General features: G+C 40.9%; 1 protein-coding gene across 8 annotated transcripts in view; it reads left to right on the plus strand.

The window, feature by feature from the left end:
- GRM7 (glutamate metabotropic receptor 7) overlaps positions 1–14,159 on the plus strand; it is an 863,743-nt gene that overhangs the window by 602,359 nt on the left and 247,225 nt on the right. The window lies entirely within an intron of this gene.

Below are 14,159 nucleotides of genomic sequence, written 5' to 3' on the forward strand. Positions count from 1 at the left end.
TCATCTAAAATAGTAAAAATCTGGGAACAAAACATTCTACAGTAAAAGGAAGTAGGTGAATTATGTTTTACCCGAATGGAATGTTTGACGGCTCAAAATAGAATGATGTGGACGTGTAAGATTACTATGAAAAAATAATAAAAATGGAGTCATGATTATCTAAGCTTCATGAGAATAGAGACAGTCTATTTTTGCTTTTTATCGTATCCCCAAAGTCCAGCAAATTTCTTACCCTATATCAGGTGCCCAGTTAAAATGTATCAAATGACTCTGTAAATAATTTTGTAAAAAATAACATGTGCAGGTAAACAAGGACTGGAGAGAAACTTGCAAACATGAGAAGAGATGATTTGTTAGAGTTTCGGAACTCCGAATAGGTAAATTATTTTACAGGTTTTGATTTCTTTTTATTTTATAGTTGTGTTTACGTAACAAAATATTAAAGACAACGACTGACTTAGAGAGGATACACAATCGAGAGCAAGATTAATAGGCCTTTGGCCTTTAAAAGTTAGAGTTTCTCTGGCTTGTAATTTGCGTAAAAGATTTGTTATGCTTTGTATAGGGCATTGCCCTGGGCTCCCAGGGAGGAACCTGTGGGGCTGTCCCTCCACTTCTCATTAATATGGTAAGAAGGTGGGACCTCTAAACCCTACATTTCATTCCAGTTTTTAAACTGACCGGATACTGTGATAGCCTACTTACAATCACCCGTGGAAGGAATAATAATGAACCTGGGTGTTGGAGCTGGACACCAGCTCCTCTGCATAATAGCTGTATGACCTTGGGCAAGTCATTTTCTTTGAATCTGTTTACTTATTTGAAAAGTAAAGGCAATAATAAGGATTAAATAAGATAAAGCTTAGAAACACTACATACAGAGCTTAGCACTTGAGAGTTATTTAGTAAATGCCTGCATGACAAGTAGCGTTTCATAAAGTGTAGGATTTAAAGGAATATACCCCTTTTCCAGAAAACCTCTTGAGTTTCCCTGGTCTACCGGGCCAGGACCCTGGCACTGAGGCAGTGACAGTGGGGAACATCTCTTTTCTTTAGTTTGTTGATATGGTAGACTGCATCAATTCATTTTCTAATGTTGAACCATTCTTGCATATCTGGAATAAATTCCACTTACTTATGCTGTATAATTATTTGTATGCCTTGTCAGATTTTATTTACTGATGTTTTATTGAAGTTTTGCATCTAAATTAATGAGAGGGAATTCCCTGGTCTAGTGGTTAGGATTCGGCCCTTTCACTGCCATGGCCCCAGGTTCAATCCCCGGTTGGGGAACTAAGATCCCACAAGCCACGAGACCAAATAATAATAATAAATAAATTAATTAATTAATGAGAGATAGTGGTGTGTGATTTCTGTTTTATGTACTGCCTTTGCCACATTTTGTTATCAGAGTAATACTGACTTTATAAAATGAGCTGGGAAGTGTTTTCTTCTGTTTTTCTAGAAGAGATTAGATGAAATTGGTGTTAATTCTTCTTTATGTGTTTGATAGAGTTGTTCAGTGAAGCCTGGAGATTACTTTTTTCAGGAGATTTTAAATTACAGATTCAATTCATTTGATGGTTATAGCACTATTCAGATTGTCTATTTCATCTTAATTGAGTTTAGGTAGTTTATAGTTTTCAAAGAATTGGTCTATTTCTTTTAAGCGGCTGAATTTAGGAATATAAAGGTGTTGGTTACCTTCACTTATTGTTTTAATGACTGTAAGATCTGTTGTTTTATATCTTACTTAACTTCCGATGTTGGTAACTTGCATTTTCCCTTTATTTTCATCAGTTTTGCTAAAAGTTGATCCATTTTATTGATTTTTTGAAGAATCAGGTTTCTGTTTCATGGATTTGTTTCTACAGATTCCCTGTTTTCAGTTTCAATGATTTCTGCTCTTATTACTTCCTTCTTTCCGCTTGCTTTGTGTTTATTTTGCTCTTTTTTTTCCAGCTTCTTGCAGTTAGAACTTTTCTCATTTCTAAAGTAAGCGTTTAGTGTTACAGATTCCCCTCTTGGCAGTGTTTTAACTGTGTCCCACACATTTTGGTGTGTCAGACTTATGTCCATTCACTTCTGTGATATTTTAAATTTTTCTTTGAGGTTTGCCCTTTAACCCATGTATTCTTTAGAAATGTGTTGTTTAATTTTTTACATATTTGGAGATTTTCCTCTTGTCTTTCTCTTACTGATTTCTTATCTGATTCCATTGCTGTTCTACAACACTCTGTGTGATTTTAATTCTTCTCAATTGTTGAAGTATGTTTTATGGCCCAGGATACGGTCTATCTTGGGGAATATTCAGGGAGCACTTAAGAAAATGTATATTTTTCTCTTGTTGAGTGGACTATTTATGTCAATTAGATCCTTCTGGTTGACTGTGTTGTTCTTATCTTCAGTATCCTTGCTGCTCTTTGGTCTAGTTATTTAACCAGTTGCTGAGAAGGCAGTTTTGAAACCCCAGGTATAATTGTGGATTTATCTGTAACCCTTTTCAGCCATATCAATTTTTTTTCCATGTATTTTGAGATTCTGTTCTTGATGATTGTACATTTCAGATCATTGTGTTTTCCTGGTGGACTGATCCTTTTAATATTATTATAACATTCTCCTTTGCAGTAACTGTCTTTGCTCTGAAGTCTACTTTATCAGATAATAATATAAGCATTCCTTCTTTTTAAAAACAAAAAAGATAATTATTGCTTGGTATATTTTCCCCACCCTTTTATTTTCAACCTGCCTATGTAGTGGAATTTGGAGTGAATTTCTTTTAAGCAGCATATATTTTGGTCATAGTTTTATCCATTCTTCCAATCTCTGTCTTTTGATTGGCATGTTTAGACCATTTACATCTAGGGTAATTATTGATATATCAGTGCTTCATTCTGCATTTTATTATTTGTTTTCTATTTGCTTTCTCCAGTTTTGTTCTTCTGTTTTTCTTTTCTTGTCTTCCTTTGGGTTACTTCAACATTTTTGAGGATTCCAACTAGTTTCAGTTATAGTGATTTTTAGTGTATCTCTTTGTATATTTTTCATAGTGGTTAGGGTATTACAATATACATACATGACTTATTATAGTTTACTAGAATCAACAGTTTACCCCTTGTTCAGCAAGTTATTTATTCTAATGCTCTTTAGCCTTACTCTCTTTCTCCCCTCCTTGGACTCTGAAAATACAAATATTGCATATTTTGTTATTATTCCACAGGTGACTGAGGCTCTCTTCATTGTTTTTCAGTCTGTTGTCTACCTGTTGTTCAAACTGGGTAAATTGTATTGATGTGTCGTCAAGCTTACTGATTCTATCCTCTGTCATCTCCATTCTTCTCCTGAGCTTACCCTGTGAGTATGTTTTTATTGCCATAATTTCAAGTTCTGTCATTTACATTTGGGGATACACACACACACACACACACACACACACACACGTGTGTGTGTGTGTATATATATATACACACACACTATTTTTGATGAGTTTTTTTATTTTTTCATTGGTTTCAAGAGATTTTACAACTGACTGTTGAATCGTTTTTATGACGGCAGCTTTAGAATCTTCGTCAGATAATTCCAACATCTAATTGACTCAGTGATGGTGTCATGTGGTTGTCTCTTCCCATTTGAGCTGTGATTTTCTTCGTTCTTGGCATGGTGGGTGGTTTTCACTTGTATCCTGGGCATTTTGTTTATTGTATTAGGAGATGCTGGGACCTGCCTGAATCTTTTATTCTTGCAGGCAGTTACTGCATTAAGGTTTAACAGGTGGTTCTTGGCGTCCTTCTATGAAGTGTGGTTCCAGTGACAGTTTAGTTTTTGCTGTCTTGGCAGTGTTATTTTGGTCTGCTTGGTGTATCAGGTGCTGCTTGTGCTTCCATTGGTCCCCTGCTGTTGCTGCCTGAAGGAGAAGAAGAGGTTTCCTCAGGCCAGGCTGCCAGGTGTCTTTTTGGAGGAGAGCCGTGGTGCGACCCTCCTACTGCTCACCCCTTCTCCTGGTCTCTCTGGGTTAGGGAGGAAGGAGAAGAGTCTTGGGTCTGCAGGGAAAGACCCTCCGACCAGGCTGCTTGCTTAGACAGGTCCCTCCCTCACCCACCCATCACCGCCGGATGGGGGAAAATAGTCTCAAGGCCCATGGGGACAGAGAGCCTCCCTAGACCAAACCCTTGTAACAGCTGGGTCCCACTTGCTGGTTTGGCCTGTCCTGCCCACCTCAGTATCTCTCCAGGGAAAAGGGGAACCTCAGACCCACTGAGGAAAGAGAGTGTTTCCCCCCGGCTGCTTATATCTGGTGGGACTCCCAAATGACCTCCCTTCTCAGTGGTGTCAGACTCCCCTGGTGTTGTAAGAGGCACTCCCGTTTTCTCTGGCAGAGGAGGAAGCCTGCTTGGACTGTCTTCTGTTACACGGTCATGAACAGGGAAACACTGGACCTGCGTCACCTTCTGTTGGATAGGGGGATGCAAGATGCTCTGCCACTATGCCCTTCTGCCATCCTGGGTTTCCAAACCAGATTATCTTCTTCTTTCTACCTTTGATTGTCTCTTGTGCTATTTCCAGAGTTCACAGTTTTGCTTAATGGGAAAGAGCAAGGACAAGTGGATCTATCTCAGCTTGTCTGAAGAGGAAGTATGAAATACATGTTTTATTGCCACCCTTTCTTATAACAGGCAATGCCCGGATGTTCATTATGAAGCTCACCTTGCATCCTTCATATCAGTAGGGAATGTGGAAGCTGAGACCCATAGGCAGATGGGGGTCTGACCCTTAATCATGGACTCAAAGGTTAGTACTGCTAAAGTGTCTCCCCATAGATTACTTATCAATTGCAAGTATGTCTGTCCGGTAGAGAAGCCCAACAGCATCTTGACTGAGTGATCATCAGCAAATGCGGGTGGATACCATGAGCCTCTGGATATGATAGTACATTGAGAAGGGACATATCATTAGCCTTGTAGTATTCCGGTCAGGAACGCTTAACCAGAATCCTCTCATGAGGAAACATTAGAAACACTCAAAGTGAGTGACATCTATTAAACATAAAAAAGAAAGAAAACAAGAAAAGAAAAGAAAACTGGCCCATCTTCTTCAAAAATAGCAAGACATTGGTTGAATTTCCTGATTTGATAACTTTACTGTGGTTGTGTAAGAGGATGACCCCATGCTTAGGAAGTAAACATGGAAGTGTAAAGGGATACACACCCATACACCCCCCCATCCCCCCACCCCCCCACACACACATTGAGAGAGAGAGGATATGATAAAGAATTTGGCAAAATGTTAAAAGTTGGCAAAAGAGTATCTGAAGTTTTCTGTATTGTTCTTGCAAATTTTATGTAAGTTTAACAGTGTGGTGTGAATTATTGTCAGTCATGTGTGAGATTTATGTCACTTCAGTAGATAAACCCTGAGGTGCTTCAAAGCAGACACAGCAAATTACAGCCAAGCCATGACATGTGTCCATAAGTAAAAAATGTGGCAGGGGTTTCTCACAGTGTATCAGAAACCACATACCAGTCTCTCATGGAGCCTAAAGCCACCTGTTAAGATCTTTTATGCCTCATGAATCCCTCCTTCCTCCCACACGGTTTTGATCTTAGATTTCTCTCCATGTAGCCCCTGTCAGTACAGCATTGTAGATTTCAGTACTTGGCTAGTTTTATCTTTTTGTCTCAGAGTCACGTTTTCTTGCAGATTACATGGTAGCATTTTCAGTGTACAGGGACTATCTTTCTTATGTAATTTTCTCTTGTGTTCTTTAAAAAAAAAAGATGGCAGACTCAGGTGTTTGATAAATACAGATATGAGCCTTATGTGTATAATTAAAGGGAGATAATCTCACCCCAGAATGTCTCTCAGAGAAAAGCATAGATTTGAAATCCGTCATTGAATCCTGGATTTAAATTCTGTCTCTTCCATTTATGAGTTCCGTGGGCTGGGCTGGTGTTGAACCTGTCTGAGCCTCAGTTTCCTCATGTGCACAAGGCAAACAGTAATGCCCACATCATAGGACGCTTGTATGAACTAAACATAATTGTATGTGTTGGAGGCTCAATAAATAGTCTTAATAATAAATTAGTATTATTGATTATTCTCTCAGTCAGGCTGATCCTTTGGAACGATTCAAAAAGGAAATACAGCTCATTGTTTGCAGACCTCTTCTAATTCTGTTAGTCTCAAATTTCCTCATCTCTTCTTCATCTGGATTCTTCTACCATTTGTCTCCTCTCCTGTACGTAGCCCTTTTGGGTTCTATACCTTGCTTGAAAAAAACTATTTCTGTGGCATTTCCTACCAATACATTTTGTCTCTCTTCCTCTATTATCTGGGTCCCCTTGGTAATCGCTAACCCACTAGAGAAGTGAATGTGTGTAAATTACTTGATGAATCACCTCTCCACCCTAAAGAAAGTGGAGCTGGGGTCAGAGATTTGGGTTGGGCAGTATTTTTTTAAATTGAAGTATAGTTGATTTACAATGTTGTGTTAGTGTCTGCTGTAAAGCAAAGTGATTCAGTTATACATACATATACATATATATGTATTCTTTTTCATATTCTTTTCCATTATGGTTTATTACAGCATTTTGGATATAGTTCCCTGTGCTATACAGTAGGACCTTGTTGTTTATCCATTCTGTATATAATAGTGTGCATCTGCTAATCCCAAGCTCCCAATCCTTCCCTCCCCCCTCCCCCTCCCCCTCCCCATTGGCAACCACAAGTCTGCTCTCTATGTCCGTGAGTCTGTTTGTCTCTTGTAGATAAGTTCATTTGTGTCACATTTTAGATTCCACATATAGTGATATATGATATTTGTCTTTCTCTTTCTGACTGACTTCAGTTAGTATGATAATCTCTAGGTCCATCCACGTTGCTGCAAATGGCATTATTTCATTCCTTTTTATGGCTGCGTAGTATTCCATTGTATACATGTACCACATCTTCTTTATCCATTCATGTCGATGGGCACCTGGGTTGTTTCCTTGTCTTGGCTATTGTGAATAGTGCCGCTATGAACACTGGGATGCAGGTATCATTTTGAATTACAGTTTTGTCTGGATACATGCCCAGGAGTGGGATTGCTGGATCGTATGGCAACTCTATTTTTAGTTTTTTGAGGAACCTCCATACTGTTTTTTATAGTGGCTGCACCAATCTACATTCCCACCAGTGGTGTAGGAGGGTTCCCTTTTCTATGGGTTGGGCAGTATTTTAGAAGCCAACTGGGCCATGTAGCAGCTGCTCAACTTACAAGTGGATGTGGCCCTTGTTCATACCTGTCCTTACGTAGCGTGAGCACTATTCTTTGGTAAGCAGCATAGCCCAATTTAACTCTTGTATTGTTCTAATTGGAAGTGTGGGCCCTGAGATCAGGATGCCTGGGTCCAAGTCCTGCCTCTGCTCTTTCACAGTGGGTTGACCTTGGGCTGGTGGGCATGGTGAAAACATACTGATTAACTGTACCTACTCGCAGTGCATACCCAGCCATTGTTCTTAGTTAATGTGAACTTCATTATTGAAACTGTGGATCTTGGAAACATGGGAGGTATTACCTAATTCAGTGGTTTTCAAACTTTTTCTTTTCGCAGTAGAAGCCTTTTTCCCTTCAAATGAAAAAAAAAAAAAATGTATACAGAGTTCCAGTGCGGGAAAGAGCTGTTTTGATGGACACAGAGAAGGTGAGCCAGAGCCCCACCCGCTGTGGCTACCTTGGCTCTGTGCTTCCACTGTGGTGGCTGTGTGATCACTGCCATCTCATCTGGGGGTGTAGTGGTGAATGACACATCACGGGAAAACTGTGACTTAAAACAATAAAAATCATTGATTTTGCCCTGAATCTGAGGCTGACTAGGCCTGGTGAGGCAGCTCTCGCTCAGGTTCTGCCATGTAGTTGCAGTCAGGTGGTGGGGGGCTAGCAGACCTTCTTTGCTCCAAGTATAGGTGTGGGTCTGGGCTAGAAGAGCTGGGGCATCTTGGGCATCGCTTACTCCCTGTGAGGTCTCGGGGTGTGGTGTTTCCGCTTGGCAGCCTCAAGATCTCTGGGCTTTTTACGTGGCACCTGGCAGCTCCCGGAGAGAGTGCCCCGTCGGAAACCAGCAGAAGCTGCAGGCTGTATCTCACCTTGCCTTAGGAGTCACCTGGAGCTTCCAGAATGTTCTCTTCTTCTAAATCATAGACATGCCAGTTTCAAAGGAAGGTGGCACGGGTACTGCCTCTTAGTGTTCCATGAATTTGCAGACCTGTTATCAACCACCACGCCCTGTAATCTAGAGATCCTGTTTCGAGGATCCCTGATAGAGTAAATCCTTTTACACTCTCGTTATGGTTGTAATTATGGTTATGCTGCTGACATCCCTAAAGGCTAACACAGCATGAGAGATTACTCTCTAGCAGGCATGACTTTAAACACACAGACATACGAATGATCATAACAGATTACTGTGAACAATTCTGTGCCAATCAAATGGACAACCTAGAAGAAATGAATACATTCCTAGAAGCATACCAATCTCCCATTACTGAATCAGGAAGAAATAGAAAATATGAACAGACTGAATACCAGCAATGGAAGTGAATCAGTAATTTTAAAAAACCTCCCAACAAACAAAAGTCCAGGACCAGACTTCACAGGTGAATTCTAGCAAACATTTAAAGAAGAGTTAACACCTAACCTTCTCAAACTTTTCGAAAACATTGAAGAGGAAGGAATGCTTCTGAACTCATTCTATGAGGCCAACATCACCCTGATACCAAAGCCAGACAAAGACACCACAAAAAAAAAGAGATTTATAGGTCAATAGCGCTGATGAACAGAGATACAAAAATCCTCAACAAAATGTTAGCAAACCAGATTCAACAGTACGTTAAAAGGATCATATATCATGATCACAGTTAGGAATTAAAGCTCAACTCTTAACCACTCCCAAGGTAAAACTGCTGAGTCTGAGAAAGTAGCCACTCAGCCCAAATCGGACAGTTTAATTACAGAGTAGGTCCTAGACATCGTGCTTTCTCACTTCCCTGTACCTTCCCCCCTGCACTCTCACTCTCACGTTATCCCTTGTGAGCTATTTTTGCAAATCTATTTCGACAGACTAGGGTAAGGTGCCCACTTAACCTGAAGCTCGCGTGAGTTCTTATCTCCCTGGTTTAGTCCTGCTTTTGGTCCACTGTATATTAAGCAGTCTATCGAATCAAATGCACAGTATTCCTATATCGCCTGTCATCTGATCTGGAAGGAAACGGTTTTTCTGTTGAGATATACTGAAGGTGTCATCCCCTTCGATGGTAATCAGAGTTCGGAGTTGGCATTTGCTTCTCTGAGCAGTGCCCTAAGCGCTGGCTTTCCTTATTTGGAATTTCAAATGCAGCCTCGCTGCCAGAAGGCCAGTTTTCTTCAACTTAGTCTGCAGGAACTGCTCTTGAGGGGAATTGAACTTGCCCTTATCCAATCATCCACATCCTGAGGGTTTGGCTGGCTGGAGGCCTGGAGGGAAGTTCATCTGTTACTGGATGATTTTGATTGCATGGGTCTAACCAGGTCATGAATACTTGGAATCCAACTGTCATGGATTTGATTAGTATTTACCAAATCTTCGTTTCCATCCCTCACCCCTTTTGGCAGACGTACGTCCCTTCTCCACCTCCTTGGGTTGTGCCACGAGACTTGCTTTGGTCCCTGGCCTGAGGCATGATTTGTCTTACGCCTATACTCCTGAAATTCACAGTAAGAAAAGCATGCCTTGTGGGTCCAGTGGAATAGGAGGCTGAGAAAAACATAGATCAGTCTCAGACTCAGCCTGCAGCCTCCATCCAAGTCTAGCCATCCCATCTCATGAAATGGAGCCGGCCAGCGGAGCTCAACCGACCCCAGCCAAATCGGTCAACCTGAGTACCTGTGAGAGTGAGAAAATATTTGTCACTGTAGAGCACTGAGGAATCTAGCTTTTAGCTTTTGTTTCACAGAATTAATGAAGCAAAAGATACCTGATGTACCCGTTAACATTTTAGGGACTACATAGCTGTGATATTGTGATTTACAATAAGAAATACATATTTGGTTTTCCTCCCTTTTCTGGCACACACAGAATCTAAAGCACTAGGAATTTCCTAAGTGAGGAGACCAATAAAGATGTCTTTGGTTAGGTTAAGGAGGTGACTTTTGGAAAGCACCTAAGGTTGGGGGCTGGTTGCCAGCAGAGTCAGGCAAGATTAGAGCTTTTGAACTCTCAGCCCCACCGCCCAGTCTCTGGGGGGAGCTGGAGGTGGAATTCAGTCACCAGTGGCCAATGATTTAATCAATCAGGCCTATAAAATGAAGTCTCCACAAAAACCCAAAAAGACAGGGTTCAGAGAGCTTCCAGGTGAGGGACCACATGGACATGCTGGAGACGGGTACCCTGGAGAGCGTGGAAGCTCCACCCCCTTTCCCTGTGCCTTGCTCTAGGCATCTCTTCCATCTGGCTGTTCTTGAGTTACAACCTTTTATAATGAACAGGTAACATGAGTAAGTAAAATGTTTCTCTGAGTTCTATTAGCCACTCTAGCAAATTAATCGAACCTGAACAGCACAGAAGGTCATGGGAACGTGAGATCTATAACCGTGTAGTCAGAAGTACAGGGGATAACCTCAACTTACAATTGGCATCTGCAGTTGGGGTCGGGGGGCAATTTTGCAGGACTGAGCCCTTAACCTGTAGGATCTGATGGTATCTCCAGGTAATGAGGGTCAAAAGTGAGTTGTAGGATGCTCAGCTAGTATAAGAACATTGCCTGGGGTGTGAAGAAAACCCTGCACACACTGGACTTGGTGAGTCAGGGTCTTCATAGTGTTGGCTGTTTTTAAATTAGTCTATATGTAAGATATAGTTCAATATGTAAGATGTGGTGTCAGGCACCTCCCAAGTGTGTCATTCATTAACTCAAGTCTCAAACAAGTCTATAAAGCAGATAATACCCTTATCTCTGTTTTAGAGTCTTACAGAGGACTTTGCGTTTGATAAAAATCATTAGAATAATTCATCAGAGCTTACGCTTTTGAACAAGGAACCGAAGTAGATTTTGGAAATCCATATTAAGATCAGAAAAGCAGATGCTTCTGAAATTCTTAGGGAACACTGACAGCTTCTGATTTGTAAGAAGAGATCTTGGCATATTCATGCTGGAAACCACTCTCATAGGCATAGCTGGTAAGAGCAGTGATCAGGGCTGCCGTTTATTGATTGCTTGTGTCAGACTCTATGCTTTGATCATATCCGTGAAGCCACTATAGCCAACTGCTATTGTTGCTACCCTTTATCCTTCTGTGTTATAGCTGGACAGCTGAAGTTCATAGAGGTTAAGTAATGTACTTAATGTCACACAGCTTGTACATGACTAAACTGGAACTCAAATACAGCCCCACCTTCTTATCTAACAACACACTATACTACCTATTATAGTACCTATTTCTTTGCCGCATGGTTTACAACCTTGTTCACAACGATTTTTTCTGTACGAATGTTATAATTTGTATTTGAATGATAACATTTTTTGCAATTTTTCCGTGAACAGATAGTTATTGAGAATATACTATGTATGCACCAGACGCTGTGCAATGCAATGGAAGTGAACAATTGGAAAGAGCTTGGGACTGGATATCAGAAAACCTAGATAGTGTTGCTCTATGATCATAGAGCAGAAAAGGGTAGAATGGGTTTCATATGCAACTTCCACTAAGGTTTCTGTCCAGTGGAACTTGTTGCCTCATTTTATGGACGATGCTGCATGGCATCGTGGTGAAGGGCACTTGTTTTCAGAGTCAACGAAAATTGGACATAAATTCTGGTGTTATCAAATCAGCTCCCACTGCTCGCCGCTTACAAAATCAATACTCACAAATGTTGGTAGAAAGGAAAAGTGCTTTTAATTAGAATGCTGGCAGTCTGGGGAGGTGGTGGACTCACTGGTCCCCCAGAAGCCACCTCGGAAGATTCTGCTCAACCATGAAAGCTTTTCAAAGGAAACAAGAAAGTAATCTCAGTTGATCACTGAGATAGGGGGTCAGAGTTGTCGCCATCCCCCATTGTGTGCAGGCGTGTGTGCAGGCGTGTGTACAGGCGTGTGTGCAGGTGTGTGTGCAGGCTTGTCGACTCATCGTGATCTTTGTTGAGATGTTATATTGTTCACACAGTTTGTTCATGGCGAGATTACTGAAGGAGGAGCTAGGGGAAGAGATCTGGTCATCTGTTAATTACTCATCCTTCGTTTCTACTTCTTTGATCTATGCAGAGAACCAACAAGTTAGGCATGGTATTATGTGATCAAAAGATTTAAAAGGTGTGCTGGGGCCAGAGATGACTACAGCATGGGGGTGCCTGGTTTAAGTTTGCTGACAAGACAAAGGGGTACCTCCTGCAGAGACCTCTTTCCTGCAAAAAGCTTTTTCCTGCCAAAAGCTTACACTGGCTCTGCTACTACCTAAGAGCTTGGACAAGTTACTTTACCGCACTAAGCCTCACTACCTTTTATCTCCGCAATCTTAAATGTAGAGCTGCTCTCATATTGGCAATAGAGAGTCAAGAGTGAAAATGTACTAAAACTATTAGCTCAATGACTGCCCTCAGTAAACAATCAATCAATCATATATTAATGATCCCTATTTTCTTCTAAGGAATTTTGTCCAGGCCACTCACCATCTGGATCATTCTCATTGGAATATACTCTCATTTGAAGACATTACTCTTAAAAACATCACAGGATTGAACACTTTTTTCTAGTTGATGTTCGGCGCTACGTGGGTGGACAACAGACAGGAATCAAGTCTATTCCTCTCCCTGGGTGTCAGTTCTTTGACATTAAAATCAGACGTTGGAATTAGATCAAGTTTGAGTTCCTTCTAGCTATAAAACCAAAGCAAACCAACTAACAAACCAAAATGCATGATTCAAAGAGGAAATCGGGGTGAATATTAATTCTCGTGTTTTTGTGTATATGTGTGCGTGGCTGAATGCTTCTAATTGACCCTTTTTAATAGGTTCACTGTTATCTCTGTCTCGTGAAATGTTCTGTGTCCTGAGAGGCTCAGAGGAAACGTATGGTATGTTGATAGTTATCCAGAAAAATGCTTCTCTCCTGCTCACTAAATAGCTGCTGCTACCCAAGTGGGTGAGAATCTCGGTTGTAAGAAATCAAAAGCAAAACGCAAGATTTTTTTGTTTGTTGTGGCGGTGGTTGTTTGAATATTCATCACCATACATTTGAATTCTAAGGCAACACTTGAAGTGTGATAAATCCCGTTTTACAGATGAGGATACTCTGAGAGTCCACGTAACTAGATGGTTTCCATTCAGTGTTACAGTAAATTATGACTTGTGTTCCTCAGTTTAAATTCCCGACTGCTTCTTTGCCCATATATAGACTTAGTAATAACTGACAGATGTGATTTGTTCTATAGCATATTGCTTTTCCTGTCCCACAGGGAGTGTGTAGAAAGCAGGCAAGGTGAAAACCATGCCGGATGGCACAAGTGCTCTCCTAAGGTCAAGTCATTCCCCCCACATAAATATTTTTGACAAAAGCTAACAGCCAAAAGAATTCTTAAAATTCAATAACAAATGAAGAATCCCCAAGAAAAGACAGAGACCAGATAATGTTCATCTCCCTTATTTTCTTCTACAGTGGCCTCTCCACCAGGAAGGAAAAAAATATATTTTCCAGGCTTTGCTTGAGACATCTTCGCATATTACATCATATACAATCTATTGGAGTTCTTTTAATTTCCAGGAGCACTCCAGGCAAATAACTTACCCACCCTTTGGCGTATCTCTGGTGGTTATTCTGTTTTCTGTAATCAGCTGTGCTGGAAACATTATCTTTTAATCATCTAATACAGAGGGACCCTCCACTTCGTAGTACGTTGTGTACACTCTCTCTGTCTGGTGCTAATGCAGTGTATATATACATTTTTTAATCTTTATTGGAGTATAATTCCTGTACAATGATGTGTTAGTTTCTGCTGTATAACAAAGTGAACCAGCTATAGGTATACATACATCCCCATATACCCTCCCTCTTGCATCTCCCTCCCACCCTCCCTATCCCACCCCTCTAGGTGGTCAAAAAGCACCGAGCTGATCTCCCTGTGCTCTGCGGCTGCTTCCCATTAGCTATCTATT

Source organism: Pseudorca crassidens, chromosome 10 (genome assembly GCF_039906515.1).
Source record: "Pseudorca crassidens isolate mPseCra1 chromosome 10, mPseCra1.hap1, whole genome shotgun sequence".
Lineage (NCBI taxonomy): Eukaryota > Metazoa > Chordata > Mammalia > Artiodactyla > Delphinidae > Pseudorca > Pseudorca crassidens.